This window comes from Homarus americanus, unplaced genomic scaffold (assembly GCF_018991925.1).
Source record: "Homarus americanus isolate GMGI-L3 unplaced genomic scaffold, GMGI_Hamer_2.0 scaffold58116, whole genome shotgun sequence".
NCBI lineage: Eukaryota > Metazoa > Arthropoda > Malacostraca > Decapoda > Nephropidae > Homarus > Homarus americanus.
This window is the reverse complement of record NW_024740208.1, coordinates 16,561-33,120: the sequence shown is the minus strand read 5'-3', so window position 1 is coordinate 33,120 and position 16,560 is coordinate 16,561.

The following is a 16,560-nucleotide window of genomic DNA, read 5'->3' as shown; positions in this document are numbered from 1 at the left end:
GTGGAGGAGGTGAGGGGTGATGACGTGGAGGAGGTGGGGGTGATGACGTGGAGGAGGTGAGGGTGATGACGTGGAGGAGGTGGGGAGTGATGACCGTGGAGGAGGTGGGGAGTAATGACGTGGAGGGAGGTGAGGGTGATGACGTGGAGGAGGTGAGGGTGATGACGTGGAGAGGTGAGGGTGATGAAGGTGGAGGAGGTGAGGGGTGATGAGCGTGGAGGAGGGTGAGGGGTGATGGCGTGGAGGTGGGGGGTGATGACGTGGGAGAGGTGAGGGTGATGACGTGGAGGAGGTGAGGGTGATGACGTGGAGGAGGTGAGGGTGATGACGTGGAGGAGGTCAAGGTGATGACGTGGAGGAGGTCAAGGTGATGACGTGGAGGAGGTCAAGGTGATGACGTGGAGGAGGGAGAGGGGACTAATGAATGAAGGGAGGAAGAGAGGGAGTGATAAGGCAAACGAAGAGAAATTTGTCCATAAAGAGGGAGGAAGGGAAGTAGGGTGTAACTGATAGTGTTGGTGGAGTGGAGGTAAGGTTGGTAGAAGGGGGAGAGAAAGGAATGAATGATGGAGAGAGCGACACAGATGAACTAGGAGAGGTGCGGAGGTGAGGTGAGAAGCAAGAGAAGTGGATGAAGCGGGAGGAGGAGGAGTAGGAGGAAGAAGAGGTGTAGGAGGAAGAGGAGGAGGAGGAGGGCAGAAAGATTGTAGTATGCTTAAGGCCTGGAAGTGGTGGAGGGATTACGGTGGGGAGTAAGAGAGGAGGAGGAGGAGGAGGAGGTAGATAGAGGAGACGGAGACTGACTTAGGAAGAAGAAGGATGACAGAAGAGACGAAGACATGGATGAAATATGTTGTCGTAATTGGATGAATCGAATGGATAACGAAGACTTAAATATGGAAGAGTAGATAAGAGGATGGAAGGAAGGAAGGAAGGAAGGTATGGGAGAATAGATAGGAAAGAAAGAAGGAAGGAAGGAAGAAAGGGGACGACGACTAGGAAGACAAACTCTAGGATACCCCCAGGCTAGAACTAAGCGTTAAACATTCACGGGTGACTGTACAGGAGACCGGCTGAGGAAGGTTTTAAGTCTGGCAGCAATAGTAAAGAAAGACTCCTGACCCGCTGGCTAGGAGGCATGAACTGAAAAGGTCATGATTAAGAGGCGAGGGGTGGGAGGAGGGAGGTCTTGGTCTGGTCCGAAAGAGAGAGAGAGAAAATCAGTGTTTATTAAATAGAGCGAAAGAGTGGAGACGTGTTTCTTCAAGAGAGAGAGAGAGAGCGCGCGCGACGTGTGTGTGTGTGTGTGTGTGTGTGTGTGTGTGTGTGTGTGTGTGTGTGTGTGTGTGTGTGTGTGTGTGTGTGTGTGTGTGTGTGTGTGTGTGTGTGTGTGTGTGTGTGTGTGTGGTGTGTGTGTGTGTGTGTGTGTGTGTGTGTGTGTGTGTGTGTGTGTGTGTGTGTGTGTGTGTGTGTGTGTGTGTGTGTGTGTGTGTGTGTGTGTGTGTGTGTGTGTGTGTGTGTGTGTGTGTGTGTGTGTGTGTGTGTGTGTGTGTGTGTGTGTGTGTGTGTGTGTGTGTGTGTGTGTGTGTGTGTGTGTGTGTGTGTGTGTGTGTGTGTGTGTGTGTGTGTGTGTGTGTGTGTGTGTGTGTGTGTGTGTGTGTGTGTGTGTGTGTGTGTGTGTGTGTGTGTGTCCCAGTATTTCTTCAAGGGTGAAATCTTGAAAGCAGAAAAGTTAATTTATTGCAAGAAAACTCTTATCTCAGAAACATACTCCCATGCGATAAAAATGATCTTATCTACAGAACGGCAGAGCTCTCGTATCACACAAAGAAGTGCGAGTACTGAACTGTTAGAGAAACTTTATCTCAGCAGCAGAGAACTCTCACAAGGTGCAAGGGAGATTTTATCCTGTGGACCAGATAACTGATGGTTCTGAACGACTCAAAAAAATAAGTATTATGTGACTGTGGAAACGAGAGAAAGTTCCAAGTATTTTGTGGCGAGAATTTATTATGTGAGGGGGATGGTAAAAAGGCAAGCAGCCCCTAAGTGAATAATAGCCTATTAGTTAAGTAACGTAGTACAAGGAGAGCTAAGACCCAGTGCTGCTGGGAGTCATTACTATCTTGTGTATTGTACCATGATGACCTGTGCAATCTTTATGCCTTAATTAATAGTGTGAGAGAGAGAGAGAGAGAGAGAGAGAGAGTTTCCCGTACAAGAGGGGAGGGAACTGAGACGCGGAACTGAGGCACCATACCCATCTCAGTTCTGTTGGAGGAGGGAGGCAGGAAGTCAGTCAGTCGTGGTCGTAAGAGGCCAAGTCTTATCTCAGAAGGAAAATCTTGCCGCAGGAGGAATAAACTCACGGTATAAGACGAGGACATTCTTGGCGCCATACAGAAAACTCTTGTCATAAAAGGGCAGTCGGTGTCCTGAGCCCAGAGTCTTGTAGGGCAATTAAAACCCGTACTTGAAGAAGGGGAGGGGAGAGCCTTATAAGATAACAGTGAGGGGGAGGGAAGGTAGGGGAGGGGAAAGGAAGGTAGGAAAGGGGAAGGGAGGGGAGAGCCTTATAAGATAACAGTGAGGGGAAGGGAAGGTAGGGGAGAAAGGAAAGAATTGGAAAGAGGGGAAGGGAGAGGCAACATAAGATAACAGTGAGGGGGAGGAAGGTGGGAGGGAAAGGAGGTAGGGAAGAAAGGGAAGGGAAGAGAGCCTTATAAGATAACAGTGAGGGGGAGGGAAGGTAGGGGAGGGGAAAGGAAGGTAGGAAAGGGGAAGGGAGGGGAGAGCCTTATAAGATAACAGTGAGGGGAAGGGAAGGTAGGGGAGGGGAAAGGAAGGTAGGAAAGGGGAAGGGAGGAGAGAGCCTTATAAGATAACAGTGAGGGGGAGGGAAGGTAGGGGAAGAGAGGGGAGAGCCTTATAAGATATCAGTGAATGTTGAGGAACGAAGGGGAGGGGAAGAGAGGGCCTTATAAGATAACAGTAAAAATAATCATAAGAGTCGAAGGAAACAAAACGCTGGTTATTATCGTTTATTAGTGGATGTCTGTGAGGGCGTAAATATCTTTATTATGAAACAGTGAAGCTATAGAGAGACACTCAGAGTCAATTAAACCTAATTGACTCATATCTCACTCACACTTATAACTAAGTGTTCAGTATGCTAAATCTAACCCGTGTGAACCTTATATATATATATATATATATATATATATATATATATATATATATATATGCTGATAACCACAAGGAAAGAAGAAAACACGAAGTTCTTTCCTTGTGGTTATCAGCATATACCTAGATCACGCGCACCCACAGTGATTTACTTGCATATATACAGTATATATATATATATATATATATATATATATATATATATATATATATATATATATATATATATATATATATATATATATAAGAATGGAGGAAACTGCAGCGGGTCTATTGGCCCATATATATTTATTGATTTATTTATTGAATATCATAGGACCAGTGACTCACAGAAGGTCATCTCGTCACTGTTAACTCATGGTAATGATTAAAGCGAGAAAAAAAACGAAAATGTAAAGAAAAAACTGGGATCTCTTAATAAAGCGTCGATCCTCGTGCTGTTAAAAGGTGGGGTCTATCTTGTGGTAACCATAGCAACCCTCCTCCTTCACCCGCTGATGTGTGTCTCACTTGAGACTATTATCCGCCAGTGTGTACGAGAATTGTGTGATGGCTTGGCAATTATTGCTTCCTCTGATAAACTAATAATGTAATGATAATAATTAAAATAATGATGATAATAATAATAATTTTAATTATAATTGATACTACTACTACTACTAATAATAAAAATAGTAAATAATAATAATAATAATAATAATAATAATAATAATAATAATAATAATAATAATAATGCACAAAATAAATTGATTATTTAATAAATTAATTACTTGATATCCACATGAACAACAGGCAATAGGTGTAATATAAAATTGATCAGTTCAAAATCAAAACCACTTTCCAGTACCTTAGTCAACTAACTCAAAGGAAACTAAGTTCACCTCACAGCAAAGTTAACACGTGTTTACTCTGCTTCACTGAACTGTGTCAACCTTGCCTAACCCTTTTACCTTTTACGAATATATCACAGAAATTCTTTTATATATGTTGTACTTTAAAAAGATCGGAGAAGCCACGCTAAAAAAACTCCTATTCGTAATATAAATCAGCGGCCTTTTATGCCTAAGTTGTATATACGAAAAAACCTCGAGGCTGAAGGGAGAGTGACTGAGGGGTGAGGGAGGATGGTGGGTAGGCAAAAGACTCAAGGGGCCAGAAATTAGTCTCGATTCTAGTTATTTGTTCCTTTAAAGAAGAAAAACACTTCCTTGCTGGCATCATGGTGGTGAACGTCGGCAAGTTTAAATAACATGAAACCTGGGCTGATTTACTGTAATGTGGAGCCTTGGCTATTGTTGTGCCTTATAGGGTGTGTTACTGCTGTGGTGTATGGAGGGCAGCATGTTTGTAATATATACTGGTGATTTCCCTTTTCTTAATATATCCCACACTGCACTTACTTGAGTATAAAATAGTTAACGCGGTATTATCAATTTTATTTATTTTATTCTAAGTAATATGAAGTCTTTTGATTTGGCGGCAAGAAATTACTGGCACGAAGACCTCCCGTAAATATATCTTCAACCAAGATTATAGTCAAGCAGTATAAGGAGTCTGTTATGTTATCATAATTTTGTACTTTACATAACAGTTATCCGACACAGTAAAAATAATGAGCGTTTTATGTGTATTATTGTTTTTTCTATTCACGTGATATATTAATCAACTTACCCCCTGTATGTTAAAGCTACAGGTATGACTAACTAGAATATTACTATAGGTATTATCACCACATTACTCTACCTCACAGATCTTTGGTATTAACATTACGGTATATACTAATCTATTTCACAGAACCTTGGTATTAAAAGTGAAATATATTTTAATCTTGTCACAGTATATCCATGTATGTCCATGTATACCTTAATCTACCTGACCGAACCTTCGTATTAAAATTGGAACACACTTTAATCTTTTATAAACCTCACGTAGCTTTTGTATTTAAACTCCGTCCCTTAAAATAAAATGAAATATAAAATCCTACCAGTACCGTATAATTTGCTACTAAGCCACAGTTTTCCTTGGGGGGGGGGGCGGTGGGAGGGTTTACCCGCAGTGGGAACAACCAGCAGCAGCGGTTATCGTGCATATTACCATCAAAGGTGAATATTTATTGTAATGTGTTGCTGTGTTCCTCCTCGTCACCACCAACACTTAGGGATAACAACGCCGCCTTATAAATATTTCTTTATATTTCATATGGTCCTTGGAAATGATAGCTAGATAGATAGATAGATAGATAGATAGATAGATAGATAGATAGATAGATAGATAGATCTAATTGTGTTGGTGAGGGAGGTTTGTGAGTGTGTGTGTGCGCGTGTGTGTGTGTTCAGGTAAGCGTATATACCTTGTGCTTATATGTACACAGGTAAACACACACACGCATAATGACGTATCCACTTGTCTTTAATGTAAACAGAAGCATCGAAGGGAAGAGAATGAGATAAATGTTGATAATAACTGGAATATTTAGACCGTAACTCTTAAGGAGGCCAATATCTCTCTCTCTCTCTCTCTCTCTCACACACACACATGGATGCCGGGTGCCTTAACCTTGCCACCTCACCTCTCTTGTCGCGGGTCTGTAAACAACTTTTCCTCCTCAGTACAGAAGCTGGTACCTCCTCACTACCGTTTTTACCACCACTACCACCACCATCAACTACTACCATCAACTATACCACTATTATAACCACCGCCCACTACCACTATTCCCACCACTACCAACTATACTGTACCTCTATTGCCACCACTACCACCATCACCATCAACTATACCACTATCACCACCACTACCACCCCCTACTACTCTCCCCCACACAACATGACCTCTTTCTCTGGTTCCTCACAATGACTACTTACAGTGCAGCTTCGGCTCGGGTCAATAGTGGTCAATGTGGCGGAGCGGCTCAGTTATATACGATACCTTGGATAAATGTCCCACTTTTGTAACAATTAATTCCCCTGACTCTGTTCCACCTTGCACCCAATATCATGACCCAGTTATCAGTACACTACAGTAATAGTACTTATCTTTGTAGGGTTTTTTTTTTGGTACTCATCATCGTCTATGCCTTTGTACTGTAATTATCTCGTGTCGACTGTTTATCTTGTGTTAGTTCCCCCGTCTGCCGCTAGAGTGTGTGTCCCCCGAGTATGAGTAATGACACGGCTTAAAGACCTTCGTTATTGAAGCGCAGAAATAACATTAAAACAACAACAACAACGACGAGGAACAACACCCAGACCAGCAGTGTGCCGAGGCTCTTACAAGCTCATGTATGAAGCTGGCTGCTATTCCCTCCCTCCCTCCCTCCCTCACACAACATTTTTACGCCTCGGCTTGTGTTGGCCAGTGTGTGGTGTGTACTTGGGTCGTCCTGGTGGGTGCATGACGTGAATTCTCCACCTCTTTGTATGACAGCGGCGCCTCGCTTTTATAACACCTAACAATCTTTTTTCGTCCCTGAAAACCTCGACTTATTTAACAACCTTCTTCATTTCGTCTTCTCTGGCAGCCGTGTCCACTTTCCTCCTCCCACACAACCTGACAACCCTCCTCCCACACCTCCTCACAACCCTCTTCCCCACACCTCCTGACAACCCTCCTCCCACACAACCTGACAACCCTCCCCACACAACCTCACAACCCTCCTCCCACAACCTCACAACCTCCCACAACCCCTCACAACCCTCCTCCCACACAACCTCACAACCCTCCCCACACAACCTCACAACCCTCCTCCCACACAACCTCACAACCCTCTTCCCACACAACCTCACAACCCTCTTCCCACACTGCCTTCTTCCACTCATCTTCTTCTGTCACTTGGCCACCTCACCTCAGCTAAGAGAGTAACATAGAGTAATTCTTGTATCTCGCTAAAACAAATGAAGGAAGGATGAAGGAAGAGAGAGTGAAGGAAGGATGAAGGAAGAGACAGTACACCCAGCAGCAAGTGTTACTGGGCACTGTGAGGAGAGAAACACCTGCCATAATCAACACTAAATGTGGAAGTGGTTAAGAGCTTTGACGTTACGTGGCATTAAAGGTTTCTCCTGGGTATTGACACAGCATTAAAAGCACACACGTTACCTCTACAAGTAATTACCAGCAGTTGTAAAGATCAATCAAATCAAGTTTTGCTATTATCAGGTCTTGAGGGTTGGCGACTACGGCCCTCCACTCCAACTCCAAACGGGATGATCTTCCATTCTTTTAATCTCTTCCATCTTTACCAGCCTCGGGTCTTACTCTTCATCTCTTTATTGTTATTATCACTGAACACACACACACACACACACACACACACACACACTATTTTTCGTTAGTGGAGCACAGTGAGTCATTCCCAGGGTTAAGAGTATCTCAAGCTAGCTAATTACTGCTCTCTGAAGCCTCTAATTATCTGGCTAATGACTATTGAATCCCGGGGCCGTGGGAGCTTCTGCTACATGTCCATCCGTACACACGCACAGATTCTGCCCAGCAGGCGAGGGATGGACGGAGGGAAGGAGAAGGGTAGTAGAGGGGTGAGGAAAGCAGGGAGAGAAGGAGGGATAGGGTAGGTGGGGGTAGAGAGAGAGACGGTAGGAGGGCAAGAGAGGGATGGGAGGTTGGCAAGAGATTGAGGAGAGGTAAAGAGAGAGGAAGAAAAGAGAGAGGGAGAGGTGGGTGGACTCCTGAAAAAGCACAGCAGTCTTGTGACGCCTTCTATTGTCCATCCTCACTGTTGTGTGAGTTTAGTGAAGTCACTCCTAAATATTCTTAATTTAAGGTGATTAAAGTTACTGTAATTTAATTTACATTGATTATAATTGTATTTTATTGTAATTTTAATTCACTAATCACATTAAGAAAGGAGATAGATCAATACGGTGATTCAAAGTCTTGTATAGAGGTCAGTGAAGCCAGTTAACCTGTAACTACTGGCTGGCCCTACAGTGTCACAACCCTGCTGATGGATGATGCTTTATTATGAATGTGATGGCGGGACGAGAGATGACCTTCATGTGATGTCGACCAGTGTGTATCTCTCTCTCTCTCTCTCTCACGCACGGACCCAGCCGGAGGCCCCCCGTGTGGAGTAGAATGAACGTGTGTGTGTGTGTGTGTGTGTGTGTGTGTCACAGCTATGCAGGAGCCCCAGGGCCCGCCACACTATCCCTCCCACCACACTCTTAATTGTCAATTTGTGTGGACGTGGTGCAGGAGATACGCGGTGGGGGTGGGACGTTGTGATGGTGGGATGCAGTCGACTTGGCAAGGAGTCTTGGCTCATATCTGAAGTTGGGGAGAAATGGGAGAGCGTGGGAGGCGTTTGGGGAACATGGGAGGCGTATGGGGAACGCGGAGGGCGTGTAGGGAGCGTGGGAGGCGTATGAGGAATGTGGGAGGTGTGTTAGGGTGCTTGGGAGGCGTGTGGGGAACGTGGGAGACGTATGAAGAACGTGGGAGGCGTGTAGGGAGCTAGGGGGGCGTGGTGGGAGAGGGGCGTGGGCGTAATTGCTCGTCTCCTGAATTTAGAAGATATAGGATTGGCTTTCATCTCAGGAGGGAACAAACCCTTTAAGCCTCCCTGGTGAGAGAGAGAGAGAGAGAGAGAGAGAGGAGAGAGAGAGAGAGAGAGAGAGAGAGAGAGAGAGAGAGAGAGAGAGAGAGAGAGAGAGATTCAACCTCATCTCAATGATAGGAGGGAATCTGTCTCATCTCAGAGAGTCAAGAGACGACTGTCACTTGTCTTCCTCGGGCCAGACTCTCTCATGTGTACTGCCGCGGGATTCCTGAATGTGTCTGCTTTGCGGGTAGGGTTTGGCTGAGAAGAAGGGAGGGATGTGTCTCATTACAGGGAAGAATGGAAGGAGTCTGTCTCACCTCACGGGGGGTAGAGAGGAGGAAGCTTATACCACGTGAGAGGGCTGAGGTAGGGAGTGTTATCACAGGATTTGGAGTTGAAGTCAGAGGAAACCCATCTGGTGTTGATGGGATGAGAGACAGCAGACAGACAGACAGACAGACAGACAGACAGATAGACAGACAGACTAATACTAAAAGACTGTCATTGAAAGAAAGAGAGAGGAAGACAAACAGACAAAAACACGAAAAACAAAGAAAGACAGACAATAAAAAGTGTGTCTGTGACAGAGGAAGAGAAGAAGAAGGAGAGAGAGAGAGAGAGAGAGAGAGAGAGAGAGAGAGAGAGAGAGAGAGAGAGAGAGAGAGAGAGAGAGAGAGAGAGAGAGAGAGAGAGAGAGATTCACAGAATGCGAGAAAAAGAGGAAAAAGACAAATAGGAGGGAGAGAGTCTCGTACAGGGGTGTGGCCAACTGAGCATGACGTCACTACCATGATGATGTCATAAACAACATCAGCTGGAGGTCCCAGTCATGGCTGGTGCAAAATACAAAAACAAAAACAAATTAAATACAAAAAAATGAAAACTATAAACGCAGCTGACGTCACGAAACTGTATCACTGAGAACAAAGACAGAGTTTGACTATCACCTGGTGTGAGGAGACTTGTTCACCTGTGTCATGGAAGCAGTTACTGTAGGTGGTGGTCGACGAGGATAGGTTGCTTGTTGTGTTGTGTGTATCTCAAATTCGGCAGAGTTCGTAACCGAAGTTTAGACTGTGTGTGTGTGTATGTGTGTGTGTGTGTGTGTGTGTGTGTGTGCGTGTGTGTGTGTGTGTGTACGGCGTGCGTGCGTGCGTGTGCTAGTACGAGATGATTTAGTGAACTTGCGTTTTATTGTTGTTTTAGTGGGCGAGGGGTTGTAGTGCTGGATTTTGAAAACGTGTTGGTATTGTTTTATGACACACACACACACACACACACACACACACACTCTTGAGGGTGTTATCTGCGGCGACCAGCAGCTGTAGGAAGGACCACTGGGGGGAGGAAAAGTGAGGAGGGAGAGAAGGAGGTAGTATAGAGAGAGAGAGAGAGAGGAGGGGGAAACTGGGGGAAGTAGAAAGAGGGAGATAAGAGAGGCAAGGGGAGGGAGGGGAGGAGAAAGCCAAGATTGGAGTGGGGATGATGGAGAATTGGATGGAGAGGAGAGAAAGCAAAAGGAAGGATGAAGGAAGAGAGAGTGAAGGAAGGATGAAGGAAGAGACAGTGAAGATAGGATGAAGAAAGAGAGATTAAAGGAAAGATTAAGGAGGATTGGGACTTCAGGAGGCCAAGGGAGGGACGAGGGATAAGGCGGATGGGCTTGGGGGAAGAGCCAATGGAGAGAAGAGAGTCAAGGGGAAGAGAGACAGCCAGGGGGGTGAGGAGAGACAATCAGGGGGGGAAGGAGAGAGAACCAAAAGGAGTGGGGAGAGGAGACAGCCAGGGAGAAGAGGGGAGAGAGAGACCAGAATAGAGAAAAGAGAACCATGGGGAGAGAAGAGAACCAGGAGACGGTTGTTATGTGTCAGCAGCGACCATCATCAATCCTCGTCTTGGTCTTTTTTTTCCAACTGTCTGTCTCATACGGTATAGAGGCCACCACTAACACACGCTATAACAAATAAATTCCATATCCAACAGTTCTTAAATTCTTTCTTTTATATTAAGTGATTATGATGTGCATGATAACTAAATGAACTTGATTATTATTGTCTTTGTTAATGTGTGTTGTTTTTTGTGATAACTTTTAGTGTTATTTCCAAGTCGTGTGTGATCCTGATAGTAAAGATAGCTGCTCAGTGTTTCGATGATTGGGTTCGTTGTCAGTGGTTCGTCTTGCAGAATTCGTTTCCACCTGATGGTATGTGGAGTTCGAACTTATTTTTTTTTTTTATGTTTCGTATTGTATTCTTATTGGTTCGTATCATTGCTTTGGATTTTAATATCATTGACTCTTCCCTCAAGTAGAAGATGTATGATTAGTGAGTGGGGTTTTTGGTTCGGAATAAAAGTTTACTGATTCGTAATGTTTCGTTTCGTGAATAATGATGACTTGGTTCACCTTGTTGGGGCGTTAATATGCACTTGGTGTTTCATACCGATGATTCGTGATAAAATCTTGGCGATTCATATTTTCCAATCGTGAAACATGGTTGGTGATTCAATTCTTTGATTCTTAACACAAGTTTAGTGATTTTTACGGGTACACACGAATCGAGATCCAAACTGAATGAATCATACATATAATTCTTTTGTACAAACTGATTCATGCACGTACACACACACACTATACACAAACCTAGTGATTCGGTACTCGGACCCGATGATTCATATAACCCCAGCTGAGGCTCCTCCTGGTAATACAATCCCGGAGTCTTCACGAACCTTCCCTGACATTCCGACGAAGCTTCCGATGTTTGGCTTGCCACCTCCGCAATTCGTTCAGCATTTTCAACGGTTGAAGCCTTTCTGTAAATTGAAGCGAATTCTTGGAGTAAGTTTTTGTGGAAGAAAAAGTTGAGATTGAATCCCATTTTTGTGGAGGTTGTGTAAAACGGCGTCAGTTACAGTGATGTAGTGGTGAGTACGATAGGGTAACACACACACACACACACACACACACACACACACCGAAAGAGAAAGAGAGAGAGAGAGAGAGAGGATGTTCGCAATGTAAATTACACATTCCTGGGAGTACAAGAAGGAGCGGCACACATTGTCTGGCCGTGAAAAACAGTTTCTGGTACACATATTAATGTACTCGTTCCCGGTGGGTGTGGCGGCCACAACTACACTCACTGTGTTGTGAGTCCTGGTATGAGAGAGAGAGAGAGAGAGAGAGAGAGAGAGAGGATGAAAATGGTTCCTAAGAGAGTCACCTAATTTACACCTAATTTGCTAAGTCTTTTCTTAACATACAGACGTGTGTGTTAGAGTTATTATTAATATTACAAAGGTTTTTACTTAGGGTGGGTGTTGGTTCACAGACAGCTCTCTGTAATATCTGTCATGTTGATTCACAGACAGCTCTCTGTAATGTCTGTTATGTTGATTCACAGACAGCTCTCTGTGATGTCTGTTATGTGAATTCACAGACAGCTCTCTGTGATGTCTGTTATGTTGATTCACAGACAGCTCTCTGTGATGTCTGTTATGTTGATTCACAGACAGCTCTCTGTGATGTCTGTTATGTTGATTCACAGACAGCTCTCCGTGATGTCTGTTATGTGGATTCACAGACAGCTCTCTGCGATGTGGATTTACAAACAGCTCCCTGTAATGTCTGTTATGTTGATTCACAGACAGCTCTCTGTGATGTCTGTTATTCCACTCACTGTTGGCTGTACATATTTCCAGCAAATGATTAGATAAACTAAATACTACACAGTTTGTTGTGTTATCTAATGAATCGCGAAATTTGCAAATTTGTTGAATTAATAAATCATAAAGTATATTCAATGTCATGCTAATTCTCCAGTAATATTACCACATAAAGTAACGTACAGTTTGCTGCATTATCCCACACCTGACCTAGAGCTGAAGTAAGCTAGGTGTTGGTGATATGGCCAGGTGGAGTACAATGTGTGGGGTCAGGCCTCTTGGTGACTGACACTAGCCTTGCTTACACTGGAGAGAGTCTAGTTGAGGATGTACAGTCAGCCAAAGATGCACCGACCCCACCCTGAGTCTCGTGCTCGCAACTTTACCTGGCAACACTTGGTAAAGGAAGGCTGTATGTAAAGGTGATTGTGATTGGTGGATCTGTTTTCGACTGTATCACTGTCAGGATAATTATTAAACAAACTAAAGGTAGCATTTTTTTAATAATAAACTATTCATTGTTATTTAAGGTCATGAGAAGTTTTCAAATGTTCGTATATTTGTTTAAATTATGAAGAAAATTTGATGTGAGAATCTTGTGGCAGCTGTGGTTGTAGTTGAGTTGCCAATTCATTAACATCAAAATTTCTTCATAATTTAAACAAATAAACGAACATTTGGAAACTTCTCATGACCTTAAATAACAATGAATAGTTTATTATTAAAAAATGCTACCTTTAGTTTGTTTAATAATTATCCTGACAGTGATACAGTCGAAAACAGATCCACCAATCACAATCACCTTTACAGACAGCCTTCCTTTACCAAGTGTTGCCAGGTAAAGTTGCGAGCACGAGACTCAGGGTGGGGTCGGTGCATCTTTGGCTGACTTTACCTGGTGATGTTACACCTGGTGAATTTTATACACACAGACACGCATTTACACATACACACGCATTTACACACACACACACAGTAATTTTCCTCTCTTCTTCCTCCTCTTTATTTTTCTCGAGACGGGACTAACCCAAATTAAATATACTGACGTTTTAAACACCCGTAGCCCCTGCCGTACTTACCGCCCTCCTCTACCGCCCACCCCTGCCCCCCTGCCGTCCCTAAATGCCTCCAACTGCCAAACGCCCCTGCCCCAGCACGCAAGCCAGAACTTCTCCTCTAAGAACCTCTTTGAGAAACAGTTTCCGCAGTAATAATTTTCCCTTCGCCCGCCATTACGGTCGGTGGGTTTCGCTGTGTGTCTAATACATATGTAAGACTTGAAGCGTGTACATGTGGTCTTTATATACTAGTGTGACTTCCTACCCTTCCTACCTCACCCACCCGTACACACACACACACACACACACAGACACACACACACATTGTCTTTTTCATTTTTTGTTCCAGTTTTCTTCTTTTACCGTATGTCTTCTCATTACACCTTGTTGTTGCTAAGTCCCAGTAGGTGTTATTACCCTGTACAACTACTGCACGGACATCATAAACACCGTCCCCTCCCTCTCTCCCTCTCCCATTCCTCCCCCCCCCCCCAGTGCACACGTACTCAGTCTGGACTGTGTAGTGTTTCAATAATTTTTTCGGCGTCATACATACATACTTACATACATACATACATACATACATACATACACCTCTCCTTAATCTTCTCTCAAGTGCAGAATTAGCATTATAGGTTAGGTTAGGTTAGTTTAGGTTAGGTTAGTTTAGGTTAGGTTAGGTTAGGTAAGATTAGGTTAGGTTAGCGTTGGTGTGGTTAATCATAAGGTGCATTTAACCTTTGCCTCGTTAACCTATAGCCAGATGAACGAGTTATATGATACATGTCTCGTTAACCTATGGTCAGGTGAACGAGTGATATGATACATGTCTCGTTAACCTATGGTCAGGTGAACGAGTGATATAATACATGTCTCGTTAACCTATGGTCAGGTGAACGAATTATATGATACATGTCTCGTTAACCTATGGTCAGGTGAACGAGTTATATAATACATGTCACGTGAACCTATAGCCAGATGAACGCGTTATATAATAGATGTCTCGTTAACCTATGGCCAGGTGAACGAGTTATATGATACATGTCTCGTTAACCTATGGCCAGGTGAACGAGTGATATAATAGATGTCGCCTTAATCCATGGTCAGCTGGACGAGTTGTACCTAACACCCATTATGAACAAAATAGCTGTTCAACAACCTTCTGTCATCGTAATTTAACGAGGACATGTTTAGTGGGGAAAATGGGTGTATTTCGTATCTCGGGGGAATACTAAGTTCTGTGTGTTAAGGTGTGACACGCTGGTGGTTTTAGCAAGATGTTGTGCCTCTGGGGGTCGTCTCTGGGGATGAAAAACATGGGGGGCTTCATTTCAGGGGAGGAAGGGGAGTTTCAGGTAAGTGTTTACTCTGTGGAAGAAAGGGGGAGGGGGAGTTATATACATAATTTCGTGGGGAGAGTAGTAGGCGGGGAGACAATGGGAGTTTGTCGTTGGTTAAATGGTAATAATTTCTCTGGGGAGGAGGAAAAAAGAGAGGGTATTATGTTCCCCTAACATGACAAAAGTGAGATAAACTGCTCTTCTCTCCTCTTCTCTCCTCCATCGTTTCATCTTCTCCCCTTTGTCCTCTCCTTCCCTCCATCCCCTTCTCCTCCACTTACACTTTCCCTTCTCCTTTACTCTTCTCCCCTCCATCCTCCCCCCATCTCCCCTCTCCTTCCCCCAATCTTATCCTCCCCTCCTCTCTCCCTTCTACCCCACATAAGGTCTTTATCACGATTATGCAAAAACCATTAGCCACAAGGAAGTGAAATTGACGGATCATCTTTCAAACTATATGTAGATGACACAATGAGATCTTCATAACATTACCATAGGGAAGGAACACGCTGACGACACCTTTTCTCCCGTCAGCTGATATACGAGGGAGGAGGAGTTGACCACACAGCTGCTCATAGTGGTGGTCGTGGTGATGGTTATGAAGATAGTGATGTTAGTGGTGTTGGTGGTGATAATGGGAGTGACCTTTTGTGATAGTGGTCATGGTGGTAGTTGTGGTCGTGGTGATGGTTATGGAGGTAGTGATGTTAGTAGTGGTGGTGGTCGTGGTGATGGTTATGAAGATAGTGATGTTAGTGGTGTTGGTGGTGATAATGGGAGTGACCTTTTGTGATAGTGGTCATGGTGGTAGTTGTGGTCGTGGTGATGGTTATGGAGGTAGTGATGTTAGTAGTGGTGGTGATGGTAGTGACCTTTTGTGATAGTGGTCATGGTGGTAGTTGTGGTCGTGGTGGTAATGTTAGTGATGGTGGTAGTGGAAAGTTCATTATCCACGTTGGTGTTACAGAAAATATCATATATGTACAGTACTCATATCGGTCATGTAAGATTATTCTCCTTCTCTTCCTTCTCCTCCTCTTCCTCCTCCTCTTCCTTCTCCTCCTCTTCCTCCTCTTCCTCTTCCTCCCTCTTCCTTCTCCTCCTCCTCCTCCCCTCCTCCTCTTCCTCTTCCTCCTTCCTCCTCCTCCTCCTCCTCCTCCTCCTCCCCTCCTCTCTCTTCCTCCTCCTCCCTCCTCCACCTCTCCTCCTCCTCTTCCTCCTCCCCTCTCTCTCTTCCTCCTCTCTCCCCGTCTCCTCCTCCTCTCTCCATTCCCCACCTCCTCTCCCGAGTTCCAGCAATGCAGAACTTTTTGCCTACTCGTGACAGCACCAGGGTAGCACCTTGGTTCCCGTACTGGGCTTCCTCTCTCTCTCTCTCTCTCTCTCTCTCTCTCTCTCTCTCTCTCTCTCTCTCTCTCTCTCTTCCTTTTCTTCTTTCTTGATGCTGTTGTTGTTCTCCTCTTCTCCTCTTTACTCTTCTTTGTCGGCCACTGCGAACGAAACCTGGACAAAAGATTCAATATAGAGGAGGGAGGGAAGGAGGAAGGGGAAAGGAGGGGAGAGGAGAGACAAAGAGGGAGGGTGTGGAGGAAAGGGGTTAGGGAGGTGAGGGGAGGAAGGAGGGAAGGAAGGAAGAAGCAGAAGGGTGGGATGGAGGGAGAGAATGGAGAAGGAGGAGAGAGGGACAGAGGAAGGGGGAGGGAGGGATGGACCGAGGAAGGGGAAGGGAAGGGTAAGGAAGGGAAGGGAGGGAAGG